This window comes from Cervus elaphus, chromosome 27 (genome assembly GCF_910594005.1).
Source record: "Cervus elaphus chromosome 27, mCerEla1.1, whole genome shotgun sequence".
NCBI classification, from domain to species: domain Eukaryota; kingdom Metazoa; phylum Chordata; class Mammalia; order Artiodactyla; family Cervidae; genus Cervus; species Cervus elaphus.
This window is the reverse complement of record NC_057841.1, coordinates 6885001-6899813: the sequence shown is the minus strand read 5'-3', so window position 1 is coordinate 6899813 and position 14813 is coordinate 6885001.

Here is a 14813-nt window from a genome sequence, read left to right as displayed (position 1 = left end):
CATGTCAGCCAGGGTGAAACCACACCATTTGTTTTCCTCCGCCTGAGCTGTGACCCTCACTCCCACTCACCCAAATCCTCTGAGCTGTTTGTTCTTCGTCTTAAAGTCTCTCATTTGCCTATCGTCTTCCTCAAGGAAGTCCCTTGTCCTGGTCTTTGGATCTCTGTGGCCGCATTTGTAAATGTAGGCATCCAACCAGCTGCTCCCTAAGCTTTGATTCCACCTGGAAAAGTTATCTCATCTCTTCCTGAGACCAGGACAAATGCAGACACCTGGGTCCAACAGGATTTTACCTTTTTGTACATTTTCCAGGTGGCACTAGTGGTAAAGAACCCACCTGCCAAAGCAGGAGACACAAGAGACTTGGGTTCGATCCCTGGGTCAGGAAGATCTCCTGGAGAAGGGAATGGCAACCCACTCCAGTATTCTTACCTGGAGAATCCCATGCACAGAGGAGCCTGGGGGGGCTACAGTCCACAGGGCTACAAAGAGCCAGACATGACTGAAGCAATTTAGCATGCATGCATGTACATTTTCCAGAGAAGAAATCTTGAGTAAATAAATCTTGATTTCTTATTCAAGAAATTTTATTCAGGAAATATAATAATATTTCTTCTTCCAAATAACCCCACATTAAACCTCTTAGATCGTTGAGTTTGCAGGTGGCTTTATCGTGGGGAGTAACTGCGAGAGTGGTGGTGAGGAATCAGGCCAGGAAGTGTTATAAGCCAAAGAAGATGCTGGAAGGAGACAAAAGCTAAGCTGACTGATCATGGGGACACAGAGTCATACGTGTGGCCAGTCAAAGTGCCCCCACGAGGGGATGGGCTGAAATACGTCTCAGAACTGAAATGCCGTCGGTGGCTCCATAGCCTGATTCACAGCTGACTGAAACCCACGCTGCGGCACAGCATGGCACGGCTGCCCGGCCCAGCCCGCCTCCCGGCGTGGGTGCCACAGGCGTGGAGGCCACTCGCAGGAATAGCATCGTGGCCGTCAGCCGACTCGCTGTGATACTGGCTTGTAGCACAAGCATTTTCTCACCCTCCTTATCTTATCTTGCTCTGAATTTACAGAATTAGAAACACAAGACATAATGGCAAGAACGCTAATTCCCTGATTTACTAAATCTGTACATTAACACTAAAATAAATACTTTGGCTCCTCACTCTCATTTTATCATTTTTACTTTTGTTCCTGCAGAGATGTTGTCTCCAGGTTTACATTTTTACCATATTTTCCTTTATTGAGATACAATTCACACCGTAGAATTCACTCATTTAAAGTCTACAGTGTTTTTAGTACACAGAGCTGGGCGACCCTCACCATGACCCAATTCCAAAACATTCTCGCCCCCACCCCCACCCCGCAAATAAGCCCTCCTCCTTCGCAGGGGCTCCCCGTTCGCCTCCACCCAGGCCCAGCTCCAACCTAATCTGCTCTCTGTCTCTAAGCATTTGCGTGTTCTGGACATTTCCTGTCAGTGGAATCCTATACAACCCTCGTGTCATTTCTGCTATTGCTCTACTTTTCCTGAACATCATTTGATTCCCACACAATAGTGTTTTTCTCTTTTTCTTTTCTGGATCTTCACCCTCGCCCATCTGAGAGGCAGACAGGATCTTACTGGTCTGGGGGTCTCTGCAGGGTTGGTGGTCTCAGGTGCTCAGCCCACATCAACAGTTGGCTGGAATTTCTCCAACCACCTGCCTTCTACTTCTGACACACGCCACTGACATTTGGGTCTGGTCTGTTCTGAAAAGCTACGAGCTGAGGCGTGGACACCCTGCCTGTTCTATGCGGATTTCAGGAACTCTGGGGACCTCCCCAGGCGAGTGACCCCAAGCCTCTTCGGAAAACCACTCAGCTATTCAAGTTCAATCCTCCTAATAAAAGAGACTCGCTAAAGAAGAAATACATTTCCATCTAAACATCCACTGTCACATACAAAATTTCAGAGATATATGGAATATGAAGAACAGAGGAAAGCCTAGTCCTTCTAACAGCAGAAAGCAGCAACATTTAGCTAGCAGGCCACTTAGCATGGATTTAGGGAGTTCTGAGTGCAATAGATACAATATTCAAAAGCTTGTTTCTCCTGCTGCTTCTTAAGACAAATGATAGACATAGTACAGGATAGATGCGCAGACCATGTTGTCTAAACAGGCTCCACTCTTTCTGGATGAGGACGCTGGTTCATTGTAGATGCGTATTCATCAAATTTCTATCGATACTAATTTACTAATATCAATAATAATCTGTTTCCCAGAGGACCTGGGCCCCCAGCTCTTCAGCGTAGGTGTCAATAAAACTACTGCTGCTCTCAAGCTATTGACAGTATTAGAAATGACCTTGGTGTAATTTCATGCCTATCAAAACAAAGACCACACGCTAAGGATTATGAGCACTCTGGTGAAGGCAAGAATGAAGGCCGGAGCCGGCGGGCAGTGGCACTCTGCATCTCCACTGGCCACTGGTTTTCCTGGTCTCTCCTTCCATCTTTCCATGGGATGCTGTCCACTCCTGGTTGGAGACACTTGCCTTCCCAAGGGCTTCCTTGCAGCTGTTTGGAGCCCTGAAGTGTTTTTCAGACAGCTGTCCTAACACATCCACTCAATAGTCAACAAGGTGACAAATATCATGGGTGCTCTGGATCCCATAGCACCACTGGCCTGCGGGTCTGGATGGACACCTCGCTCCTGGGTGCTCTCTTCACTTCCTCCCACCTTGTAAATGCAATGATCTAGCCCATTTTTAAAACCCTGCTTTCCTCTCTAGCTGCAGTTTTAACAGATGGCCCTTGAATACACACTGGAAAAGCCACAGAGCATGAGTACTTAATAGCCAAATAGCTTCCTAAAAATTGTAGTTAACACTGAAATGCATCCTCCCGCCCCTGTATGCACAGTGCAATGGTGGAGATGCAGATGAATGACAGCACTCTAAAGCAGTCTCTAAGAACACAGCCTGCTTTCAGAGGGAATGCATGGCGGGTGCTTCTGCTGAGTGACCAACCTGTGGATCCTGTAACTGCTTCAGCAGTGAAGCCAACTCTGGACTCTACTGGACACAAAGTTAAATCTCAGAGACAGAGTTTTTGGTGAAGTAGAAAAGCATAGCTTTATTGCTTTGCCAGGCAAAGGGGGCCACGGCGGGTTGACCCCACAACACCATGTGTGTCCCCACCTGGTGGGGGCAGTGAGGGGTTGTAGAGCCGTGATTCAAAGCGGGCACGGACCTTCCTCTGACCAGTGGGTGGTGACGTAGGTGGGAGTCAGCATCTTCAGCCTTCTGGTTCCAGCAGGTCTGGGGTCCACGTGCTTGTGGGCAGCGCACAGTTAACTTCTCCCGCCTGGGGGGCTTTCGGTGTCTGCAAAGCAGCTCAAAGATCCTGTGATGTGTACCCCCGAGGGGAATCAGGACCTGCCCCGAGGCTGCACTGCTGTTTCTCTCCCTGCTCCTCCCTTGTCTTGGGCCCTCCCTTCCCCAGTTAACATCTGTCTGAACCTCCTGGTGGAACTCAGGGAAGGTCCTGGAGGCTGAATGAAGCCCACGTGCTCAATGAAGAAATGGGGACTCAGAGAGGCTTCTGTTCCCAGGAGCCCCACAAGGTCCTGCCTGGTTTTCTGAGCTCCTATCACATCTTGCATGATGCACCCTCGTGGCCTTGATAGGGCTGCTCCCATCAGTGAGTCAGTTCAGTCACTCAGTCATGTCCAACTCTTTCTGACCCCATGGACTGCAGCACAACAGGCTTCCCTGGCCATCACCAACTCCCAGAGTTTACTCAAACTCATGTCCATCGCGTCAGTGATGCCATCCAACCATCTCATCCGCTGTCGTCCCCTTCTCCTCCCACCTTCAATCTTTCCCAGCATCAGGGTCTTTTCCAGTGAGTCAGCTCTTCACATCAGGTGGCCAAAGTACTGGAGTTTCAGCTTCAGCATCAGTCCTTCCAATACATATTCAGGACTGATTTCCTTTAGGATGAACTGGTTGGATCTCCTTGCAGTCCAAGGGACTCTCAAGAGTCTTCTCCAACAACACAGTTCAAAAGCATCAATTCTTCGGCACTCAGTTTTCTTTATAGTCCAACTCTCACATCCATACATGACTAGTGGAAAAACCATAGCTTCGACTAGACGGACATTTGTTGGCAAAATAAAGTCACTGCTTTTTAATATGCTGCCTAGGTTGGTCATAGCTTTTCTTCCAAGGAGCAAACGTCTTTTAACTTCATGGCTGCAGTCACCATCTGCAGTGATTTTGGAGCCCCCCAAATAAATTCTGCTACTGTTTCCACTGTTTCCCCATCTATTTCCCATGAAGTGATGGGGCAGATGCTATGATCTTAGTTTTCTGAATGTTGAGTTTTAAGCCAAATTTTTCACGCTCTTCTTTGACTTTCATCAAGAGGCTCTTTAGTTCTTCTTTGCTTTCTGCCATAAGGGTGGTATCATCTGTATATCTGAAGTTATTGATATTTCTCCCAGCAATCTTGATTCTAGCTTGTGCTTCATCCAGCCCAGCGTTTCTCATGATGTACTCTGCATATAAGTTAAATAAGCAGGGTGACAATATACAGCCTTGATGTACTCCTTTCCCGATTTGGAACCAGTCTGTTGTTCCATGTCCAGTTCTAAGTGTTGCTTCCTGATCTGCATACAGGTTTCTCAAGAGGCAGGTCAGGTGGTCTGGTATTCCCATCTCTTGAAGAATTTTCCAGTTTGTTGTGATCCACACAGTCAAAGGCTTTGGCATAGTTAATAAAGCAGAAGTAGATATTTTTCTGGCACTCCCAAAGCAGGGGCCAGACACACACCATTCATCTTCAAAGGGAGCATATTCTTTATAAAAGAAAATAACTGGACTTCCTGCTTCAGCTAAATGCTGAGCTGGCTGAGGTCAATCTCTTCCTTCTTAGTAGGTATCCCTATAGGTAGCTGTAAAGATCTTGGAATTCCCCCCAGTTTTATCAGTAATAATTTGTTCTGCTTATAATTTGTCCACCTGCTAACAATAATGATCCAAAGAAAACCGCAAACAACTTATCACTGATGAAATTTTTGACTAATTGAGATGAAAGGACAAACTAAACAAAACAAAACGCGCTCTATAGCAGCAGGGCACACCAACCGAGTCTAAACAGCAAAGGCTTGGGTTTCACTTTTTCTTCTGACAAATGTTTGTCTTTGTAAAATTTAAAGTTTCTCAGATTTTGATTTTTTTTTTCAATGGGCAAGGGGAATAAATCCTAACTGTTGTCCACAAATATAGCTCTCTCACCTCTGGGATCAAATCAGTTATTTAAGAAACATTTGATAATTAGGATTATGGATTGGTTATGCTCATGGAATGAATACCCTGAGCTTAAAGAATGGCTGTGTGATCTTTGCACATGTGTGCATGTATATATGTCAGAACTTTCCACATCTTTACCCTTTCCATGGCCTGGCACACATAGAAATTTATAACATGAATTGTCGAATATAACCACAATATCCCAGAGAACTGAGAGATCTCAGAGCTGATTGGAAGTGTCCCAGGTATAAATAATTGTCATAAATGAAAGACAAAAATGAGACATAAAATTTGAAAGCTATTTAGAATACAAATAAAATAGCTTAGGGTGTTTTATTTGATATTTCTTTCAATAATGTCTTTATATTAAAGAATTACATTTATGAAAATATTTTCAGTGAGCTCATTTTATATTACATTTTTCAAATAAGTAAATAACAAACTAGACGACAGTTGACTTTTACTGTCCTTAGGAATAACTCACACACACATATATACATATATATGTGTATGTATGTGTGTATGCAAATCACATATACACATACACACTATGTGTATATGACTATACACATATATATGTATAGTCATGTATCAAAATGTCACATTACTGGAATGAGATGGCATATATTAAAAACTCTAATCAGCTTGTCAAATATTATTCATCAGTAAACAACAGAAGGACATTTTTGGCATAATAACATGGTACCTGTTTTCCAAGTCTGTGGCTTAAAAGCAAGGGTCTTGGGAGGTGAGGTTGAATTTCATCACGATGGCCTATGTGTCATGTTGGTGATAAAAAGTATAGGTACCCATCTCGCTTCTCATAATCCACTTTGTTACCTTGACTTGCATCCATCCAATACTTGAATGATTACATGGGATGTCTGTCTCACGTGATTGATCATTCATCTGCATATTACTAATTTTCCCATACATCTCAACAGAAGCTTCTCTTAGCCCTTCATCTCATCCACCCTAAAATGGACCAGAGAGACCATTTGTCCCTTGCATTTCAGATGATAGAGTCCTCCTCCCAGCTCTTAAGTGTCAGAGAGGACATCTCAGCACGGCATTTAATCATCTTCACACAGACATACACACAGGCACAATTTCAGCTCTGAAAGCAACCAGCCTGGGCCTCTGAGAACTGACCAAGGGAAGGAAGACCAGCACGGAGATCGGCCAGGCCGGCTCTCATGTCCTTAGGATCTCAGATAAACTAGTCTGAGTGGAGTGTCACAAAAGCAGTTTTCACACCCAAAACTGAATGCTAAGTAAAAAAAAAAAAAACACACCTCTCTGAAACTATTTTCTCCAAGTTGTAGTCAAAACTTTGTATTTATTGTAATTGTTTCATATTTTTTCTTAACATTTTTATCAATTTAAAAGTCTTATATTATTCTGATCTCGTTGTTTAGTCACCAAGTCGTGTCTGACTCTTTTGCAACACTATGAACTGCAGCCTGCCAGGCTCTTTTATCTATGGGATTTCCCAAGCGAGAATACTAGAGTGGGCTGCCATTCCCTTCTCCAGGGAATCTTCCTGACCCAGGGATAGAACCCACATCTCCTGCATGGGTAGGAGAATTCTTTACCACTGAGCCACCAGGGAAGCCCATTATGATCTCATACTTACTTTTAAATCTTGGATAATTTAAACATTTAATCAAATAATGGCTTAAACAGAAAATTCCATCTTTAATATGAATAAAATAGCTCCTCACTTTCCAACCTCTACACAGAATATATATCACTTTATATTTATTTATCTGGGTTCTTGAGATTTCATGATTAAAGAACTGATCATAACAATTCTCCATATTTGATTCATATCTTACCTATAACCATATTCTCTGGTTTGTTGTAAGTAGCTGCTTGAACAATGACAGTCATGTTAATTTCAATTAATTTATTATTCTTAACATTTGCCTCTGAACTTAGCAGTTCCATTTCAGTTATTTATATTGCATACTTTTTGTACATATCACTTTGGGTTTGTTCATTTTTTCCTTCTTTTCTGCAGATTTCTAATTGGTGATTTTTCAAAACCAAAGTCATAAATTCCTTAGAAAGCTGTGGGTTGGGTCTTTGATTCTTCCTTGCAATTCGAGTAGAGATACCTGCTTTGGGATGAAATGCAGTTCCCCACCGCCTACTGCTTTCTCACTTGCTCATCATTTCTCCCACCCCACCACTTATGTTCTGTCCTTGAACAGATTGCAAAGATGAGTGAGACTTCCAATGCAATATATTTTTTTTTGCCTCTGGGAGAAAAAGAACAGTGGATGGAGTTGTAGGGCACTGGAGTGTGAGAGAATGCAGGTGAGATGTGAGTCAACCCGGCTCCATGGACTGGCAGCTCGGATGGGTCCCCTTCCCACTCTCAGTCGCTCACCGGCAAAGGCAAAGTGGTGTGTTGATAACCGTTTAGTTCGCGCACAGTTCTGGATGTGAGGGTCCCATAGACGGTGGCTGGTCCACTCGACAGGTCTGACTGTGTGAGGAAGTCTGTGGAGAGCCCACAGCAGGTGGACACAGGGCACTGAACCCGGCACCTCCCCATTGGACGGGAGCCATGTTGCCTTCGCCTCCAGGTGCCATATGCCTGAAGTTTCTTCTGGCACAAGCAGTGATTCTGAAACCACATCTGCAACTCCCCAAAACCTTTGCCAGACAAAGCAATCACACTTTCAAGAAAGTGGGCTGGGTTGAGACCACACTCTGTGCCTGCAGGAATTACTCCCACATACAGTCAACTGCTGGGTCCAACACCCGACTCCATTGAGAAGGTATAATACAGGCCTTTAACACGCCATCAAAAACTAAATTCCCTAACAACTTAATTTTAGCCCCTAGCTTCTCACTGGCCGGGTTCTTTTTAAACCGTAATGACTGAATTACAGAATGCTGATTAAATACACAGTTCATTACAAGTATACCGTTCACACATTTACCTTGTAAGTAACCAGTGTTAAATGAAGTCTTTTATCCTCTTTGGATCATTGTTGACTAATGTTTGATTTTGAATACACACGTATGAATTCCTCAGCTCTCTCACATCTTTAGTTAGCTGTAGAAATCTGAAAACTGCCTCAGAAAAATTTGGCTTAAAAAAAAAAAAGTCTGCAATAATTTCTGGATGTATTTGTTTTCAAATAATCCGCATGGATTACCAACTGCTTGGTAATTTTAGGTGATTCATAAAAATCACCCAGACAATAATTTTCATCTTTAAATCAATTATACAAATGAGAAAAAAATGCATGCTTTCCAAATTGTGCCTTTATAAAAAGCATATATTGGAAAGAGATGACTGGTTTGGAGGCTTCTGAGGGAACATTTTTAATCTAAAGCTGTATTGTGAGTCTTGATCTCACAGTTAAGGGCCGTTTCTGAGAACATGGAGCCATGGAAAGTTCTTTCAGCCTGATGTGACCTTAAATAAAGTGTCACTAAAAGAGAATCTCATTGTCGAAGGCAGGTGGTTCCAGAGGTGAGTTCAAATCACGTGGCATTAATGGAGGGGCATAAAATCTTGTATTTTATGCAATAAATGAATAAATATATTTATAAATAAATAATTATAATAAATTATTATAAATAAATAAATAATTGTATGCAATAAATGTATTTTATGCAAAAATGAATCTGTTTTCTTATCTGCAAAGAACCATTGCTTTCAGGATTTTTCTCTATTTTTTTAAATTGCAGTGTATTTGCCTTATAATGTTGTGTTAGTTCCTGCTGTATAACAAAGTGAACCAGCTGTACATATCCATATATACCCTCCCTCTTGGGCCTCCCTCCCACGCCCCCATCCTCTCCTCTAGGTCATCCCAGAGCACTGAGATGAGCTCCCTGTGCTACACAGCAGTTCCCACTGAGAAAACCATAATTCAAAAAGACACATGTACCCCTAAGTTCACTGCAATAGCTTACTTACAATAGCCAAGACATGGAAGCAACCTAAATGTCCATCGATAGATGAATGGATAAATAAGATGTAGTACATACATACAATGGAATACTCAGTTCAGTTCAGTCACTCAGTCGTGTCCGACTCTGAGACCCCATAAACTGCAGTGCGTCAGGCTTCCCTGTCCATCACCAACTCCTGGAGTTTGCTAAAATTCACATACATCAAGTTGGTGATACCATTCAACCATCTCATCATTTGTAGTCCCCTTTTCCTCCGGCCTTCAATCTTTCCCCGCATCAGGGTCTTTTCTAAAGAGTCAGTTCTTCGCATCAGGTGGCCAACGTATTGGAGCTTCAGCTTCAGTATTAGTCCTTCCAATGAATATCTAGGACTGATTTCCTTTAGGACTGACTGGTTTGATCTCTTTGCAGTCCACAGGATTCTTAAGAGTCTTCTCCAAAACCACAGTTCAAAAGCATCATTACTCAGTCATAAAAAAGGAATGAAATTGGGTCATTTAGAGTGATGTGGATGGATCTATTTTTTTCTACTTAAAAAAAATTTTAAAGTATGTTAACCCATTTATAGGTGACTTAGAAAATACAGAACAAACTATATATAGTTCCACTACGCATATTGCAATTATTTTTAAGTAGAGAAATTAAGACTTTTAGTTGGGACTTCAATATCAAACTCTCAAAAATTAATAGACAGAAATGTAGAAGAGTATAGTAGACCTGAAAAGCACTATGAATCAATTCAACATAATTGAGGTTGATACAATTTTCACCCAACAGCAAGATACAAATTTTATTCAGCTTCCCATAGATTTTAAACTAGGAAGCCCAGGAACATATCCAATAACATAAAACAAGGTGCAAAAATTTTGCAGTCTAAAGGTATTGAAATCATACTGAGTCTGTTCTCTTATCACCGTGGAATCATGTTAGAAATCAAATATCAAAAGATACTTGAAAATAACCCACATAAACCCCGTGTGACAATTACCAAGAGAGGTCTTTGACTTAGACATTGAAAACCTCAAAAAAGTTAAAAGAATGAAAAAACCAGAGAGGGTTGGATCTATTCGTTTTTAGTGCAAAAAGTGTAGGTGCCAAGAAAGCAGGTCTGGTCATTGGAGAGCATCTGCCCACGAGGTCACTGCTGCCGACTCTCCACAAAGCTGCCCGCGCTCCGGTTGGGAGGTGTTTCAGACAGTCAGCTTTTCACGTTAGAACAGAAGGGCTTCCTGGGCAGCCTTGTCCTCCTTGTGGTTAACTCCATCACTCAGCAGACAGAGCTCCCCTGGCTCAGGACCTCCTGCTGCCAATGCTGGAGACCACAAACACTTCTACCTGGCCACCTATTTTGGTGACCTCCTGGGGTCAACATGAGCCTTTGATAAAACTGGACGCCAGGCCAGCCTGGCGGGAGAAACTCAGAAAAACGCACGAACCTCTGAACACTCACCTGTGCCCACAAGAACACACGACTGTGCTCTGCACACGGGAAAAGTGATTCTGCAGAAACCTAGAGGTTTGTCTTCTCCTCCCATCGTGAACCAGTCCTTGACCCCATACCCTCCACCCCATGCATCAGATTTCACATCCCACTGATTTACTGATGAGCTGGATTTTTTTCATAACCACCTGACAGTGCCAACTAACTCCAATTTTTTTTTAAGATGAGACTGTTAGTGACAACACACTTTCCTCTCTATTTCTGGCTCTCGTTCCACCACCTGCATTGGAAAACTATTTTAAGAGACAACATCCAAGAAGACAACATCCAAGTGTGCAATCACTTATACTGCTTACCCCTCGTGACATGCATGCTATTGTTTTCCAATGCTTTAGTTTTAGCTTAACCCTACATTAAACATTTTAATTCTTTTACCATCATTATGTTCATATTTGCTATTTTCCTTGTGCATCTTTTTTTCTCTGGCATCAAGGTTGTTTCTTCAAGATTGTTCTATTTTGTAAAGTACTTATCTTTTGGAAGTAATTTTAGTGAGGACTATTCTGGGTATGTACGGGTGAAAGAAAAGTTCTGGAAAATGCATAGTATTTGAAATATAGTTTTAGCATATATTCAATACTAGTTAGACTAGTTAGGCAATTATGTTTTTTAATGACTTGATGATGTTTCAGTTTTCTGCTGTTAAAAAGCCAGCTGTCAGCCTGTTATTCCACCAGAGGTGATGTTTCGACGTTTCTGTTTTTGCTTGCTTCTCTCTCTTTTGAAAAGTAGTTTGTTGAATATGTCATAAATTTCACCCATTTTAATCACAACCAATGCATTTTTATATATATAGACATTACCACTATCTTATAATAGACTTTCCATCATCCTATTGACAGTAACTCCACACTCCTGCACACAGACCCAGATAATTCCTGAACCACTTGGGTTTCTCTCTATTCACCTGTTTGGAGATGTCACATAAATAGATTCACAGCCCATGCGTTGTTTTGTTTCCAACTTTCTTCTGAGTCAGTTGTTTTTGAAGTTCATTCATGTTGTACTTCATATACTTCATGTTCTTCTATTGGCAAATATTTTCATTGTATGTCTTTATCACATCTTGCTTTTCCATTTAACCAGTTAGAGGACATTTGGGCTGTTTCCATTTTTGTTTATTACGAATAATGCCACTAGGAGTGTTTCCCAGGTGGCTCAGTGGTAAAGAATCTGCCTGCCAAGCAGGAGATGTGCTTCAATCCCTGGATCAGGAAGATTCCGTGGAGAAAGGCATGGCAACCCACTCCAGTAGTCTTGCCTGAGAAATCTCACAGACAGAGGAGCCTGGCGGGCTACAGTCCATGGGGTCACAAAAGAGTCGGACAGGACCGAGCAATGAAACAACAGCAATGTTGCTAGGAATGCTTGTGGACCATTTTTCGCACGGACATATATTTTCATTTCTCTTGACCATGTACCTAAAAGTCTAACTTCTGAGTCGAAGGGTACTCTGTACCTTAAAAAGCTGCCAACCTGTCCTCCCAAACAATTGCATCATCTTGTATTCCCATGAGCAGTGCATTAGGCCTCGGTGTCTCTACATCTTGTCCAACACTGGGCATTTTCTCTTTTTACATTATTGCTTTTAGGGTGAGTGACAAATGATACCTCATTAGGATTTTATTTCCATTTCCCTAATGACTAATGATGTTGAATGGTTTTTTATATGCTGATTGGCCACTGGTATATATTCTTTAGAGAAATGTCTATTCAACTCCTCTGCCCATTATAAATTATTTGTCTTTTTATCTTGAATTATAAGTTTTTAAAAAATTCAGAACACAAGCCCATAGTCAGATATATGATTTCAAAATATTTTTTCCCCTAGTCTTTGTGGTTTTTTTCACCTTTTTATAGTGTCCTTTGAATCACAAAATTTTTAGTTTTAAGTCCAGTTTGTCCGTTTTAAATTTTATGGCTCATGTTACAGTCATCAAGACAGTATGGTACTGGCACAAAGATAGAAATATAGACCAATGGAACAAAATAGAAAGCCCAGAGATGAATCCACGTACCTACAGACACCTTATCTTCGACAAAGGAGGCAAGGATATACAACGGAAAAAAGACAACCTCTTTAACAAGTGATGCTGGGAAAACTGGTCAACCACTTGTGAAAGAATGAAACTAGAACACTTTCTAACACCATACACAAAAATAAACTCAAAATGGATTAAAGATCTAAATGTAAGACCAGAAACTATAAAACTCCTAGAGGAGAACATAGGCAAAACACTCTCCGACATAAATCACAGCAGGATCCTCTATGACCCACCTCCCAGAATATTGGAAATAAAAGCAAAAATAAACAAATGGGGCCTAATTAAACTTAAAAGCTTTTGCACAACAAAGGAAACTATAAGCAAGGTGAAAAGACAGCCTTCAGAATGGGAGAAAATAATAGCAAATGAAGAAACAGACAAAGGATTAATCTCAAAAATATACAAGCAACTCCTGAAGCTCAATTCCAGAAAAATAAATGACCCAATCAAAAAATGGGCCAAAGATCTAAACAGACATTTCTCCAAAGAAGACATACAGATGGCTAACAAACACATGAAAAGATGCTCAACATCACTCATTATCAGAGAAATGCAAATCAAAACCTCAATGAGGTACCATCACATGCCAGTCAGAATGGCTGCTATCCAAAAGTCTACAAGCAATAAATGCTGGAGAGGGTGTGGAGAAAAGGGAACCCTCTTACACTGTTGGTGGGAATGGAAACTAGTACAGCCACTATGGAGAACAGTGTGGAGATTCCTTAAAAAACTGGAAATAGAACTGCCATATGACCCAGCAATACCACTTCTGGGCATACACACTGAGGAAACCAGATCTGAAAGAGACACGTGCACCCCAATGTTCATCGCAGCACTGTTTATAATAGCCAGGACATGGAAGCAACCTAGATGCCCATCAGCAGATGAATGGATAAGGAAGCTGTGGTACATATACACCATGGAATATTACTCAGCCATTAAAAAGAATTCATTTGAATCAGTTCTAATGAGATGGATGAAACTGGAGCCCATTATACAGAGTGAAGTAAGCCAGAATGATAAAGACCAATACAGTATACTAACGCATATATATGGAATTTAAAAAGATGGTAACAATAACCCTATATGCAAAACAGAAAAAGAGACACAGATGTACAGAACAGACTTTTAGACTCTGTGAGAGAAGGCAAGGGTGGGATGCTCATAGAGAACAGCATTGAAACAAGTATACTATCAAGGGTGAAACAGATCACCAGCCCAGGTTGGATGCATGAGACGGGTGCTCAGGGCTGGTGCACTGGGAAGACCCAGAGGGATGGGATGGAGAGGGAGGCGGGACGGGGGATCGGGATGGGGAACACATGTAAATCCATGGCTGATTCATGTCAATGTATGGCAAAAACCACTACAATATTGTAAAGTAATTAGCCTCCAACAAATAAAAATAAATGGGGAAAAAAACACAAAAAAGAAAAAAAAAATTTATGGCTCATGTTATCAGTGTCATATCCAAGAAAGTATTGCCTAAACCAAACTCATGAGGGCTTACCTGTTTTTTCCCAAGAGTTTGATATTTTTAGATCTTACACTTAGTTCTGTGATCCATTTTGAGTTAACTTTTGTGCATGGTGTGAGGTAGGGGTTCATATACATCTTGTGTATAGATGCCCAACTATCACATCATCATAGTACCCTGAACTTCTGGGTACTGTGTGCTCAAAGCGTAAGTGGGTCTGAGAATTCTTTGTGGCAATGAAGTGAGGTTTGCTAAAGGGTGTAGGCCAGGTGTCCCTGCACCTGTGTGTTGTCGACAAGGACAGACTTATCCCCACAAAGATGGTGAGCAAGCTTACTTCATGGAATGGTTGACACACAGCACCTAGCACATGCATGTCAAACAGGAGAGTGAGAACATGTTTCCTCTATGGAACTGCTGTTTTAAAAATCTTTGTCTCAAGACAGTGTAGACATCTATCTACAATTTCTTTGGGGAGAAGAATATGTATGTGGTGGGGTGGCGAGGGGGGGATATGTTTAACATATCAGTTTACTTGGGGTTAGTTTTT